At 45.4% G+C, this 12,500-nt stretch overlaps 1 protein-coding gene across 9 annotated transcripts in view; it reads left to right on the top strand.

Moving 5' to 3' along the window:
• ncor2 (nuclear receptor corepressor 2) overlaps positions 1-12,500 on the top strand; it is a 179,569-nt gene that overhangs the window by 623 nt on the left and 166,446 nt on the right. The gene's annotated exons all lie outside the window — the stretch shown is intronic.

The following is a 12,500-nucleotide window of genomic DNA, read 5'->3' as shown; positions in this document are numbered from 1 at the left end:
GACAAACCAAGGCGGAAACCCATATCCTGATTATTACCTTCAGCTACTCGCCAGAGGCATTGCAGTTGTAAACATTTATCTAAACATGTGCTTGTTGACGTTTGCAATTCACTTGTATGTTGTGGTCACCCAATCGTTGATGATGATAACATTAGTACTACAGCGCTGCCTAACTGAGGGGGGTAGCATGAATACATAACAAGCGGTCAGGCGATGGTTGACCATATTGTTGTCACCGTAAATGTCTTGCGACTTTGCTGTCTGCCTCCACGAGTCTAGAGCCTATGCGGCTAGCAAGTTGGTTAGCAAGTTATTAGTGCATTGCGAGCTGCATTTGTTGGCTAGCTTAGCCGGCTATCTTGAATGGTCTTGGCTGCCTGCCAGCGTCAGGTTATTGTTCCAAGGCAATATCAACACTCGCTCGTTTGTTTGACTCGCAGCCAAATGTGGTGAGCCACCCTACCTGTCTTTACGGTAGAATTACCACAACACATAAACCAGCCTGTGTGATCCCGACTAACGTTAAGTCGGATAATGAAGGGCAGCCAACCACGCTTTGCTGTTATATGACGGGTATTTAGCAGTGAACGCAATCGGTCGAGTTGGGGTGTTGCATTGCGCGGTCATGAAATTAATGATACGAAAAGTTGGTGAATGATCCAGGAATACTGTGTGTAACCTATATGTGTTGCGGATGGGCAGACGGAATCCTACTTGGTGTCCATGCATCACCATACCAGGCAGACAATCTTTTCTGGTACAACGTGTTATAAAATATTCTTTTCGTTGAGTTGTTTATCTCGGTTAGAGTGTTAGTCTGCCAGTGTCGAGCAGAGATAAGAAATCACTGCGGTGTGATTAAGTGTTCTTATCTTTTCAACTGGGCAAGACCGCTTCCATGGACTGATACAAGTGGATGTTGATGCGCCGCAACGCTTGTAGTCTATGTACCTCTATAATCTTTTCATACACTCCCAAATTCTTTTCATACTACACTCCAACATTTACTTTGAGGTCTGAGGGAATGTTTTGCTCTAGTATGTCTAAATATAGACAGACACTGAGTCCTGCGCATCTCTTGGTGGATTTGCCCCGTTTAGTTACGTAATTGTATGATTTGAAGCAGCGTGCCAGTTGGTCAATGCACTGTAAACGCTTTATAAATGGTAAACACTACGCCCTGATGTGCCTCTGACTGGGCATCTGTTATTCACTCACTCCCCTTGCTCTGCCTAAATGAACAGTATTTATAGTTTTCTGTGGCATGATGATCAGTCACTTCCCCACTCCCAAACACTGTAACTAAAAATGCAAGCAACATTGTCTCCTTCTTTCGGGAAGCCCTGCGTGTGTGTGACACACTGTTACATTTCACATAGTTACTTTTCCCTCTTGGTCATCACAGGGGGAGCTTTGCTGTAGGTGACACTTTAAACAATGTAGCCTTGTTGTTGCCTATTCACTAACATTCATGTCCAGCAAATCTTAAAAATCCTCTCTGTCGGCAGCCCCCTTAGACCTTCAGTGGGAAGATTCTTTAAGGAGATTCCAACCTCTGAATTACATTACTGACAGGCGACCAACCCGTCAGTTTTTTTTCTTTCTTTCTTTCTTACAGAAGATAATGCATTCTTTCCCTTTTTGGTCTCACAGCAACGAACAAAGCTTGGCCTGATAATGTGAGCCAACAACCCCCCCCCCCCCCTTTCCACTTGAAACCCATAACAGAACTGGCCTTAGGTAACCCCCTCTCTGTCTACGCCGTGCCAGGACGCTGCCAGAAAACAACACATTTGTTTTGGACACCCTTCTCAACTGGTGTGTTCCACCCAAGCTTGGCTGTGCATGACTGAGTAGTGCCTCTACCCCCCCCCCCCTTCTCTGCTTACATCATCTGTATCCTCTGCATTGCACTCGTTGACACCGTCCTGTGTCCTGGGAAACAAAGCAATACTGTTCCAAAGTGTGAAAATGTGAATTGTTTATGGTAAACGTTGTGGGTAACTTAAACGCACAGCTGGTTAGCACTTTGGAACTTTTGTACCGTTTGACTCGAAATACTTTAGACGCGTCAGGAACTGGTACTGTACACATTTTGTGCTGGCTCGAGCCAGCTCGTGCCCTGCGGTTGTTTGTTTGGTCTTCCTGTCTGTCTGTGGGTGACCAGGGAAGGTGCTGTCATGTAGTGGGCCTGGCCGCCCTCTGCTTGTTCGCTCGCTCGCTGGCCGGGCTGGCGGTCCCCCATTTTGGTCCAAAAAAGGAAATGCCTCGCTTGTCCGCTTTGTAGCAGTGGGCACGCACGCTCGGGAGTAATGTCAGGGTGCCAGACCAGAGGGAGAGCAAACCACTTCACATTCATAACACCACTTTAAGCACAATAAACACTGCTCTGTGTCCATATGTAGACTGTTCGATATACGTTGCCAAGCTGAAATGGCAAAAACAACCCTAAAGCTACAGTTTAGTGTGTAACACGGCACGCACATAGCACTGAATCCCCATGACTTCAACTAAAGCAAGGAAACTTAAGTCTTACTAGGCTTGGATGCATTGCGTCGGCTGCCAAAAGGGCCGGTGGCAAGGTAGCCGGAAATGACTGCAAAGGAGGTGTCTGTTACAAGCAAAATAGGTTAACCTTTTCGATTTGGCTGCCATTTGTGTTTCTCTGTGATGGCTATCGTTTTGGTCAGGAGAGAGGTCCGGTTTGTACCTCTACGGTCTTTGTAGGGCGTCAATACTTCGATTGTTGCGGGCACCGTAAACCGCCAGCGATAATACCCAGCCAGTAGCTTGATATCACGGCTAAGTCGGTAGAAATGATTCTCCAATCGCCCCTTGCACAACAACTTGTTTTAACACAAGACTACTGTGACGACTCGACCTGGATGTGAGGTCATACAAGTATGTGTGTGCCCTTTTTTCCCCATGTGCCTGAAATCCACAAAGCCCGACAGACCTATAGTATGCTGTTGCCCTAGTTCTTCTGGGTCAACTGTTTTTGGTGTTTTTGTCATAGGACTGGCAAAATGTGTAATGCAAGTGGACGATTTCTGGTAAAACCTCCAAAACAGACGTTTGGTAGTGTGCGGTGTGGTGTGGTGTACCCAGGACCTCTTCATTTCCTATTTGGCCTCTGTTGTTATAGCACCGAGCTCATTCAGCTCGGGCTGTGTTGTGCCGTGGTGCTCCTCTCTCTCTCTCTCTCTCTCTCTCTCTCTCTCTCTCTCTCTCTCTCTCTCTCTCTCTCTCTCTCTCTCTCTCTCTCTCTCTCTCTCTCTCTCTCTCTCTCTCTCTCTCTCTCCATGTGGAGTTCATTAGTGAGATTCAGACTAACTTTCCTGTGTGAGAACGCAATGTTTTTCTTTTTTTTCTCCTCCTCTTGTGGATGTGAACGCAGAATAATTCTGGCTGCCTACGATCTGTACAGTCACTGCGTCTCCAGGCACTGATGAGGGAAACAGAGTGAAAGAGAGAGAGAGAGAGAGAAACAGAGAGGAGTGGACGGAGAGAGGCCTAGTCTTGAGGAGGGGCAGTTATCCTAATGCTAATATGAAGCCCTTTTTGACGTTTTTTTTTGGTTCAACATTTTCCCAGTAACTCCCATTGGGCTCTTTCCATTGGCCTGGCATAAGTCTTAGATATTCATTTCAAAGCTGTTGTTGTTGTTGCTTCACTTTAGCCTGCAGATGCATCTTGGGCTTGTCATGTCCGCATCAACATGAAAGTGCATTGAGTTGTTGTGGAAATGAGTTTATGTTAGGCTATGCTAGAATGCCCATGTGTGGGCCCCGTTTTCAGCTTTACATAGATGACTGCAACAACAGCTGGTTTTGTTGGCTGCTTGGAGCTGTGTGGTATGGCTCCACCAAGTTTGTGTTCTCTTGACCTGACTTCAGACCTGTGTGTGTAAGCTTAACTTGTGGTATTTTGACGTGTTGGCTATGGACTGTGAGCAATACAGGTTGGGCCTAAATGATGATGTGTCTGTTTGTCAGACAGATCGGACGGAGATTACCTAAATGGAGAGGGAGAGTGTGTGTGCGTGCGTGCGTGCGTGTGTGTGTGTGTGTGTGTGTGCGTGCGTGCGTGCGTGTGTGTGTGTGTGTGTGTGTGTGTGTGTACGTTTCTACGGCTCTATGTGGGGGAGGGGGCTAAGTTATCACCATTTTATGGCAGCAAGGGGGTCATTCTGGTAATGCATTTCAGCTATCTTTTCTTCCAGGAATGGAAGGCTGTTCTGAAGGCTGTGGGAGAGTGGAGAGAGTGGAGAGAGTGGCGGAGCCCTGGGGCCCCTGCAGGGTTATCCCTCACCGGGCCTGGACACACCAAGAATCCAGCTGAATTAAAACGGCAGGATTTATTATGGCAGCCAAGGCTATTCATCTCATCTCGCTACGCTCTCCACTCCGCTCGGCTCGGCTCAGAGTGGGGGGTTGGATGGGTGGGAATGGGGGTCAGTCAGTCGCCAAATCTAATGGTGTTCGTCTGAGCATCTGAACGTTTAATATCGTCCAAAGTGCAGACTTTGGACTAGAGTAGAGGTTATACCTTTTGTGTGAATGTGAAGTGGGTGTGGAGAATGTGAAAGGTGTGTGTGTGTGTGCGTGTGCGTGTGCGTGTGTGTGTGTGTGTGTGTGTGTGTGTGTGTGTGTGTGTGTGTGTGTGTGTGTGTGTGTGTGTGTGTGTGTGTGTGTGCGTGTGCGTGTGCGTGTGCGCAAGAACACATTTATTGAAGCGTTTACTCAAGTGTGTCACTCTTGCCTTGTCTTGGAGGGGGCTCTAAGCGTAAGTGCCTGAGGTCCTATGACTGCCTCCAGTCCTCCCCACATATTTGCTTTCTCACACTTGCTAGCAGACGTTTTTTTTTCACTAATTAGGCAGTGGGAGACGACAGCAGAAAGGTCACCTTAGCTGTTAGAATGTCAAGACACTCTGTGAATAATCAGCAAATCAGTTTGATTTCCAGGGTGGTTTTGCAATTTATTGTTCTATTTTGTCCCTAGCTAGACAGCCTTTTTTAGTTTTTCTCAATCCATTTTTCCTTTTTGCTTTGACATGAGATGAGATCCCACTCTAGGCTTGCTTTTTTGTTTTTGTATTTTAGGCTACACCGTGTAGATAGGTACTGAGTCATTTTGGAGACAGGGGGTGAGAGAGAGCACTAGTGGTGTGCGTGCGTGTGTGTGTATGTGTGTGTGTACGCTGGTGCTTGAAAGATCTTGAAAGCGATGCTCCTGAAATATGGGCCATGCTGTGTAATGCCATCTGACTGCAACACAGAGCCACTGGAGTAGCTGCCTGCCCTGCGAAGTGAAGTGACGTGATGGGATGGGATGGGATGGGATGGGATGTGCTGTGATGTGGGAAGCTATTGAGACCGAGAGAGAGAGAGACACTTTCAACAGGACTTGCCTTGCAGCCTTGGCCACAGACATAAAAAAGCACTGGTAGGTACTCGGTATCAGCAAGTACAGACATTAATGTACTCATACTTGTATCGGTTTTCAAAAAATATGGTATCGTGCATCCCTATAGGGAAGAGTACCCCACCTGACACTCCACCCAAAACTAATGCTAAATCGTGAGCAGGCTTGGTATTTTCGTCTTTAGAAAAGATGGGTGGCTGTTTATCCAAGCCAGGCAAAATGGAGCTTAGCTTCAGTTGAGACTAGATGCTTGCTTTGCCTTGACATTTATGGACAATGATCTGCTGATCTGCAAGGCTTGCTGCTGTGTCTTTACCTTGATGTGCGTTTCTTAATTTAGGCCGTCCTGGTCATCTCTTCAGTCAAGAGGGGGGGTGAGGAGGGGGATGGGGAAGGGAGGAGGTGGAAGGGAGGAGGAGGAGGAGGAGTAGGAGATGGAGGAGGAGGAGGAGGAGGTGGAGCTCGCCCAGACATCTGTAAGAGCCTAATGTACAGTCTGTCTTTTCGTTGGGGCGAGAACATGCTGACCAGAGCTCCTTTGTGCCGGAATGTTTCACCTGTCTCCCCGCCAGTGATGGAGTTTGATAAGGGACCCATCGTGACGCAGATGTAGCCGGCGATAGCATTAATTCACGTCCGTTACCTAACGACGGACGGCCCCAGTTCCTGAGTCTTAATTTATTCCACCCACACACCCTCTTTATCCCCCTCTCCATCCTCCTCAGTACCAATACCACCCCCCTCTCTCTCTTCCCCCTCTCTTCCTTCTCTTCCTTCTCTTTGGCCTCCGCAGGGAGAGCTTGCTCATCCTCCTCGCCGAAGTGAAATCGGAGCAGACAGCTGCACTAATGCTCAGACATCAGACTGCAGGCTCTGCTCCACAGCATGCCAGCTTTCAAAGAACATTTAAGTGTGTGTGTTAGTGTCTGCGTGTGTGTACTGTGCACACACACACACACACACACACACACACACACACACACACACACACACACACACACACACACACACACCTGTGTGTCTACAGCTTTTAGTCCCCTGCATCAGCGTGGCTCGCCCTGTCCCCCAGCCTGGGTTTCCTTCCAGCCTTACCTTATCTAGATGGAGATTGGAGGCAGCACGCAAGGCAGCTGTAGTGTGCATGCATGCATGTGACCCATACAGCAAAACTGGAAGTGTTATTTTGAGTTGACTTTACTGGTGTTAATTATTCTGGTGTGAATGGGAGTCACTGGGTGTTGATTGTGGTGTTACTTTAACACTGGGAGTGCTTAAAAAGCTCTGCGCACTGTGTTGTTTCAAAGAGTTAACTGCCTAACACTGATTGAGAGTGACATTCCACATCCGGTTCTTTCATCTGCACAGTAAAAACTTACAAGGATTTCAGAGTAATTTACTGTGAAATCTCACAGTTAATTACTCTGATGTTCTGGTACACTATGCTACTGTGATGGTCACACGGCACACAGCAAATTAGTTTGAAATCATTGTATCACTTGCCATTTCTCACCTAACTTGCATATCACAGTATTGTACTGTGCTCTTCAAGGATAACCAGCATGCCAAAGTGATAAAGTAGGAAACATCACAGTAAACTACTGTGTGGGCGGAGAATCTATTGAATTATTAGTGCATTGGGGCACAACTTCAGTCATAGACAGGTTGGGCTCTTCATTACAATCACACCTTACATTGACATTTTCAGCAAATTATTTCATTCTTAACGTCTTGTGATATACATGTTTACACCCATCATCAGTTGACTACGCGTTCCTCACTCTCTGTCAAATGACAGGAGAATGAGCTTTTATATATTGGGAGATATACATGACCATCTTCATGACGGTGGGAATATGGTCATTTTTCTTGTGTACCACTTTAAATAGTACAACCCCTACAATAAACACAGAATATAACAAGGAGTAATATTTTGAAGCACACTTAAGATATTCCATCCAGATAAATGGCTCTCCATAAGTGCATTGCATGATGGGACACGATCTGAAGCCCATATGTCCTAAGCCCCTCCCCCTCAGGTTGTACATATTGACATGAGGAAGTGAGAAAAAAGGAGATGACCAAGCATGGGAAGACATGTAGCAAACAAGAAGTTGATGACTAAATAGTTTGCTGTAAATGTCCATGAAGTCTCTGAAGGCCCAGGTTGTGTGATGTGGCAGCCTTGGCCTAATGGTTAGGAAGGTGGACTTAAATTCAGTGAGTTGCAAGTTCAAATCCCTCCAAGCCCTACATTGCCCAACAGCAACCAACATTGTATATTTGTGTATCACTTTGAGTAAAGGCGTCAGCCCTCAACCCAACTGACATGCCTTCCCATTGAACTTTCGCCCACTTGATTGTAATTACTAATTGCCAGGCCTAATTAGAAGAAGGTCTTTGATTGGAAATGTTGCTGGTTCTGCTTCCAATAAATTAAGTTGCAACCAATGTGCTACACAAACACTTTCTTAAGTTGGCACCTGCTAATGCCTTTGGCTTGGATGTGCACGCCAAAACTCCAGCATCCAATTTTAAATCAGAATATTGCCACCTAGTAAACAAAATTAGGCTATCTTGTGAAGTGCCATTGCACAATTGAAAGTCAAATGCTGCATGACATGATTGACATTGCCTACCATCAACCAGGAACAATGGTAGTGCCCAATCAATCTGTCAATTAGTACCTGACCTCACTTGAGTACATAGGACTGTTACAAGTTCATTGAATTACTACCTGCAGCTGCCACATGCCTGATTACTCTGGTCACATGGTTAACTTTCACCTCTATATAAACTCAGACTGTCACAATGCTTGAGTTGCTTGCCTAAATGACTGGTTCGCTGGCTCTCTGTCCGGCTTGTTGGTTAGTGAGCTAACTGACCGACCAACTGACTGTTTGTTGGCCAGCTGGTTGGCTGGCTAACTGACTCTTTTGGTTGACTGGATGGCTGGTTTGTTAGCTGGCTAGCCATACAGCTGACTTGTTTGTTGGTTAGTTGGCTGACTAAATGAGTGTTAGTTGGTTAGCCAGCTCTTTGGCTGGCTAGCTGACAACTGACTCTTTTGGTTGACCGGTGGACTGGTTTGTTGGCTGGCTAGCTATTTAGTTGGTAGTGAGTATTATGGTAGCGGGTATCCTTTTTGGAGGGTTGCTTATTTGATCAAGAGATTTCAGGTTGGTCTAATTATGCTCAACTAGAGTATTACATGCACACTGGTTAATGTGCCATCATCCAGGAGACGTCAACTATCAAATGGTATTAATATTGCATATATTGCAGATACTTGTGTTTCTCTGTGGTTATGGATAGTTCAATCTATCAATTCAATAGAGCAGTGTGATGGACTGGTTCCATGCCACAGTTGTCTCAGTCATGGTGGGGAATGGGAGGTGCCACAATAACATGGTAGCTACCTCTTTTGTGGTGATGAATGGAGGGGCGGGATCATGGTAGTGTGGGTAGGGTGACAGTAACTTACTGTGGTGTGTAAGGTAAGAATCTTAATATATTAATGTGAGGTTGGTTGTATTTTCGAGAATGTTTGAAATAGACAAATCACTTGTGGAAAAATTAATTTAATTTAGATTGTATATTTCATGTACTGTATGTAAATGTGCACTCAACGCAGTACAGAATCTGAACATTTTAGAAAAAGCAGTATTTATTGTATAACATAACACCAATTAGTGTTACATGGTAACCCCTATAGTGAGTTGAGCTAAGCTAATTCAACACTCAAATGTGTTAAAAATAGAACACTGTGGGTGTTCAGATGTTTCACTTAAAGTGAAAAGCTTTAGAACTAATTGGTGAGGAATTCAACACTCAAATGTTTTAAAAATAGAACACTGTGGGTGTTAAAATGCTAACACATAAAGTGAAAAATTGGTGTGAAAAATACACTAGAATAGAGTTAAAATGTAACACTGTGGGTGTTAAAGATGTAACACTGAAATAGAGTTAAACTATTTACACTATCCATAGTGTTGATTTAACTCGGAACCGGTGAGCATTATATAAACTCAGGAAAAGTGTTACATTTAACTCTATGGGAGTTGATTTAACACCGGCCGATTTGCTGTGCATACACCAGTACACACTCAGTTCCAGGCAGAGAAAGCCCCCCCTGAGAGGTCCTCAAATGCCTGTCCCGATCGGAGCTGCCTGTACCCCTCTACCCCTTCTCCCTCTTCCCCTTCTTCCTCTTCCCTCTTCCTCAGTTCCCCCCTGTATGGAAACCATCTCTTTGTATTCTCGTGTTTGTTGGCCACTGCGAGGCAAAAAAAGATCCACATGTTATGTAGCAGGGCCCTGTCTGCCAGCCAAATTATTATGCATACTCATCATGGTATGCGTGCATATGTTTTATTTTCTTGTGTGTGTGGGTTTGGGTCTGTGAGTGATTTTGTGTGTGTGTGTGTGTGCGCGCGCTTGCACGTGCGTGTGTGTGTGTGTGCGTGCAGTGCACGTGCGTGATTTTTGTATGTGTGCTTGTGTTTTACAGATTCAGTCCATCTTTGGAAATCGGCTTTGTTGGTGTGTGTGGTAGTGCCTGGCTGCAGGCTGCAATAGGTCTTTGGGTTTGTGTTCAGCAGGAGTCTTGTGTTGTGTTGAGAGCGCGGGCGGCGTGTGTGTTTTTATAGATGTGGCACGGACATCCTAAATGCTGCTTTTCTCTTGTGGCCCACTTGCACAGAAGTCCCATTCTGCAGCGAGATTTATAACCTGCCCTCTCTCTCTTTCTCTCTCCCTCTCTCTCTCCTTCCCTCTCTTTCTCTCTGTCCCTCTCCTTCCCTCTTCCTCCCTCCCTGTATTCACTCCCAGTCTCAAACTCCTTCTCGCAGTCTCTCTCTTGCACTCTCTCTCTCTCTCTCTCTCTCTCTCTCTCTCTCTCTCTCTCTCTCTCTCTCTCTCTCTCTCTCTCTCTCTCATTCCCTCCATCTCCCCTCCGCCACAGCTGCTGTGCCGACATTTCCAGGAAACTGGATAAGGTCCAGAAAAAGACAGGGGGAGGGAAGGGAGAGGAGGAGTAGGAGGCCAGAAAGAGAAACACTCTCTTCGTGTGTGTGTGTGTGTGTGTGTGTGTGTGTGTGTGTTAGGGCTGTGCAATATATCGTATTTATATCGCGATATCAATATTCATCATATATCGTGATATCAATATCAAAATTCATATATCGTGATATTTTGTCATTTGTCATTTGCAACGCTACGGTGCAGTATGGCAGCCAAGGGATTAAGCAAAACGCAGGGGTGGTACATCAGAACTAGCTCTATGTCGAGAAAAATAGACGCCTCTCGAGTCTGGCGCTCTCCTCAAGTCTACATTCACGCAGACTTACTAGACATTATGCTACTAGAAAGCACTAGAAGCTAGAAAGCCATTATGCGTGCTACTCCACTACGATAATAGTGGCGGGGTTTGGGAATTTCGTATATATCGCTAAAAATATCGTGATATCAATATTTGCAGAAAATATCGTGATATTGAGTTTTTACAATATCGAGCAGCCCTAGTGTGTGTGTAATTGTTAAGGTGTGTGTGTGTGTGGTGTCTGTGTGTAGTTGCGCATTCGTCGTGCGTGTGTGTTTATTGAGAGTTGCAAATACGTGTGTGGCACATGATAGTAGACAGTCAGACACTTAGTCCCATAAGTACGAGCGCCGGGTGCAGAAGTGTGTGTGTGTGTGTGTGTGTGTGTGTGTGTGTGTGTGTGTGTGTGTGTGTGTGTGTGTGTGTGTGTGTGTGTGTGTGTGTGTGTGTGTGTCTGTGTGTGTCTGTGTGTGTCTGTGTGTGTCTGTGTGTCTGTGTGTGCCAGATGATTGTGAATGGAAAAGCTTTGAGGCCAGAGTGAAGTGGAATTGGTCCAAGTGTGTGTGTGGGTGTGACGAGAGTGTAAGCTAGCCCAGGGGGAAGTGTGGATAGAACTTGTGCCTCCCATGAGGGATAGTGTTGATCCTCTGAGTTGGACATTTTATTGCCTTGCTGCCTCTGACGGTCTGTCTGTCTGTCTGTCACTCTCTTGGTGGTCGCCCCCTTCGGCCTCCCTAGAAGGACAAGCTCTTGCAAATGAGCACCGATACATATGTTGCAAGTAGAGGTGCTCCGATCACCATTTTTTGGGTCCGATCACCGATACCGATCACCAAAAATCTTTATCTGCCGATTACCGATCATTGCCGATCACAAAAATGATTTCCTATTTTTTTAATAGCCTATTAATTATCCTTATTGAATACCATTTCTGCCCATAAACCAATCAATCTTAATTTGCACATGTCTATTATTAGGCTATTATTATTATTATTATCATTATTATTATTATTATTATTATTATTATTATTATTATTATTATCTTTCAGACTAGTGTTGGTAATACAGTCTACAGTATTAATCAATGTATAAGTTATTGCATAGAATAACTAAACTATTTAAGATTGAATTGAAACTGAAACATTACATCAAATAGTCTTCCTGTCGCTTTAAATGAGCAGCCTCGTGAGGAGAGCCCCTCCCCTCTCTGTCACCGTCCACAGTTGCAGTGCTCCACTACCGTTCTGAATCTCTCTCTCAAGTTTTAACCACATCTGTCGCCGTTTGGTGTTTCAGCGACTATCAAACTAATCGACTGACTGCCAATTACAACTTTGAAAACAATAATTGACATGTTTGTGCTGACAACGTGAAGTTGTCGCGTGCTGACCAAGGCAACTACACAGGTTATAACGTAACATGGCTCACTGGCGAGTACTCAATCGCAAATTACATTGTCAGGTAAACGGCGCATGGATCGGAAAATCAGATCATTGTTGATATTGCAGATATGGTTATGAATGGTGGAAATGAAGGGGGGAATGGCGAAAAGTTATAGACAAGCAAAGATGCCTTCTTTTGGTGCAGTTGCAGCTGTGCAGAGCCAGCGCCTACATGCAGCGCCAGGTGTAAAGGCAAATGGTTGCGTGAGGAATTTAATATCTCTCGATCGGTTTTTTGATCGGCATGTTTTTCCGATCACCGATCAGGCTATTTTTGGCCATTATCGGCCGGTCATGATCGGCAGCCGAGCAATC

Source organism: Engraulis encrasicolus, chromosome 3 (assembly GCF_034702125.1).
Source record: "Engraulis encrasicolus isolate BLACKSEA-1 chromosome 3, IST_EnEncr_1.0, whole genome shotgun sequence".
Classification (NCBI taxonomy): Eukaryota; Metazoa; Chordata; class Actinopteri; order Clupeiformes; family Engraulidae; genus Engraulis; species Engraulis encrasicolus.
Note: the sequence above shows the minus strand (reverse complement) of the source record. Positions and strands in the feature narration are given on the sequence as shown.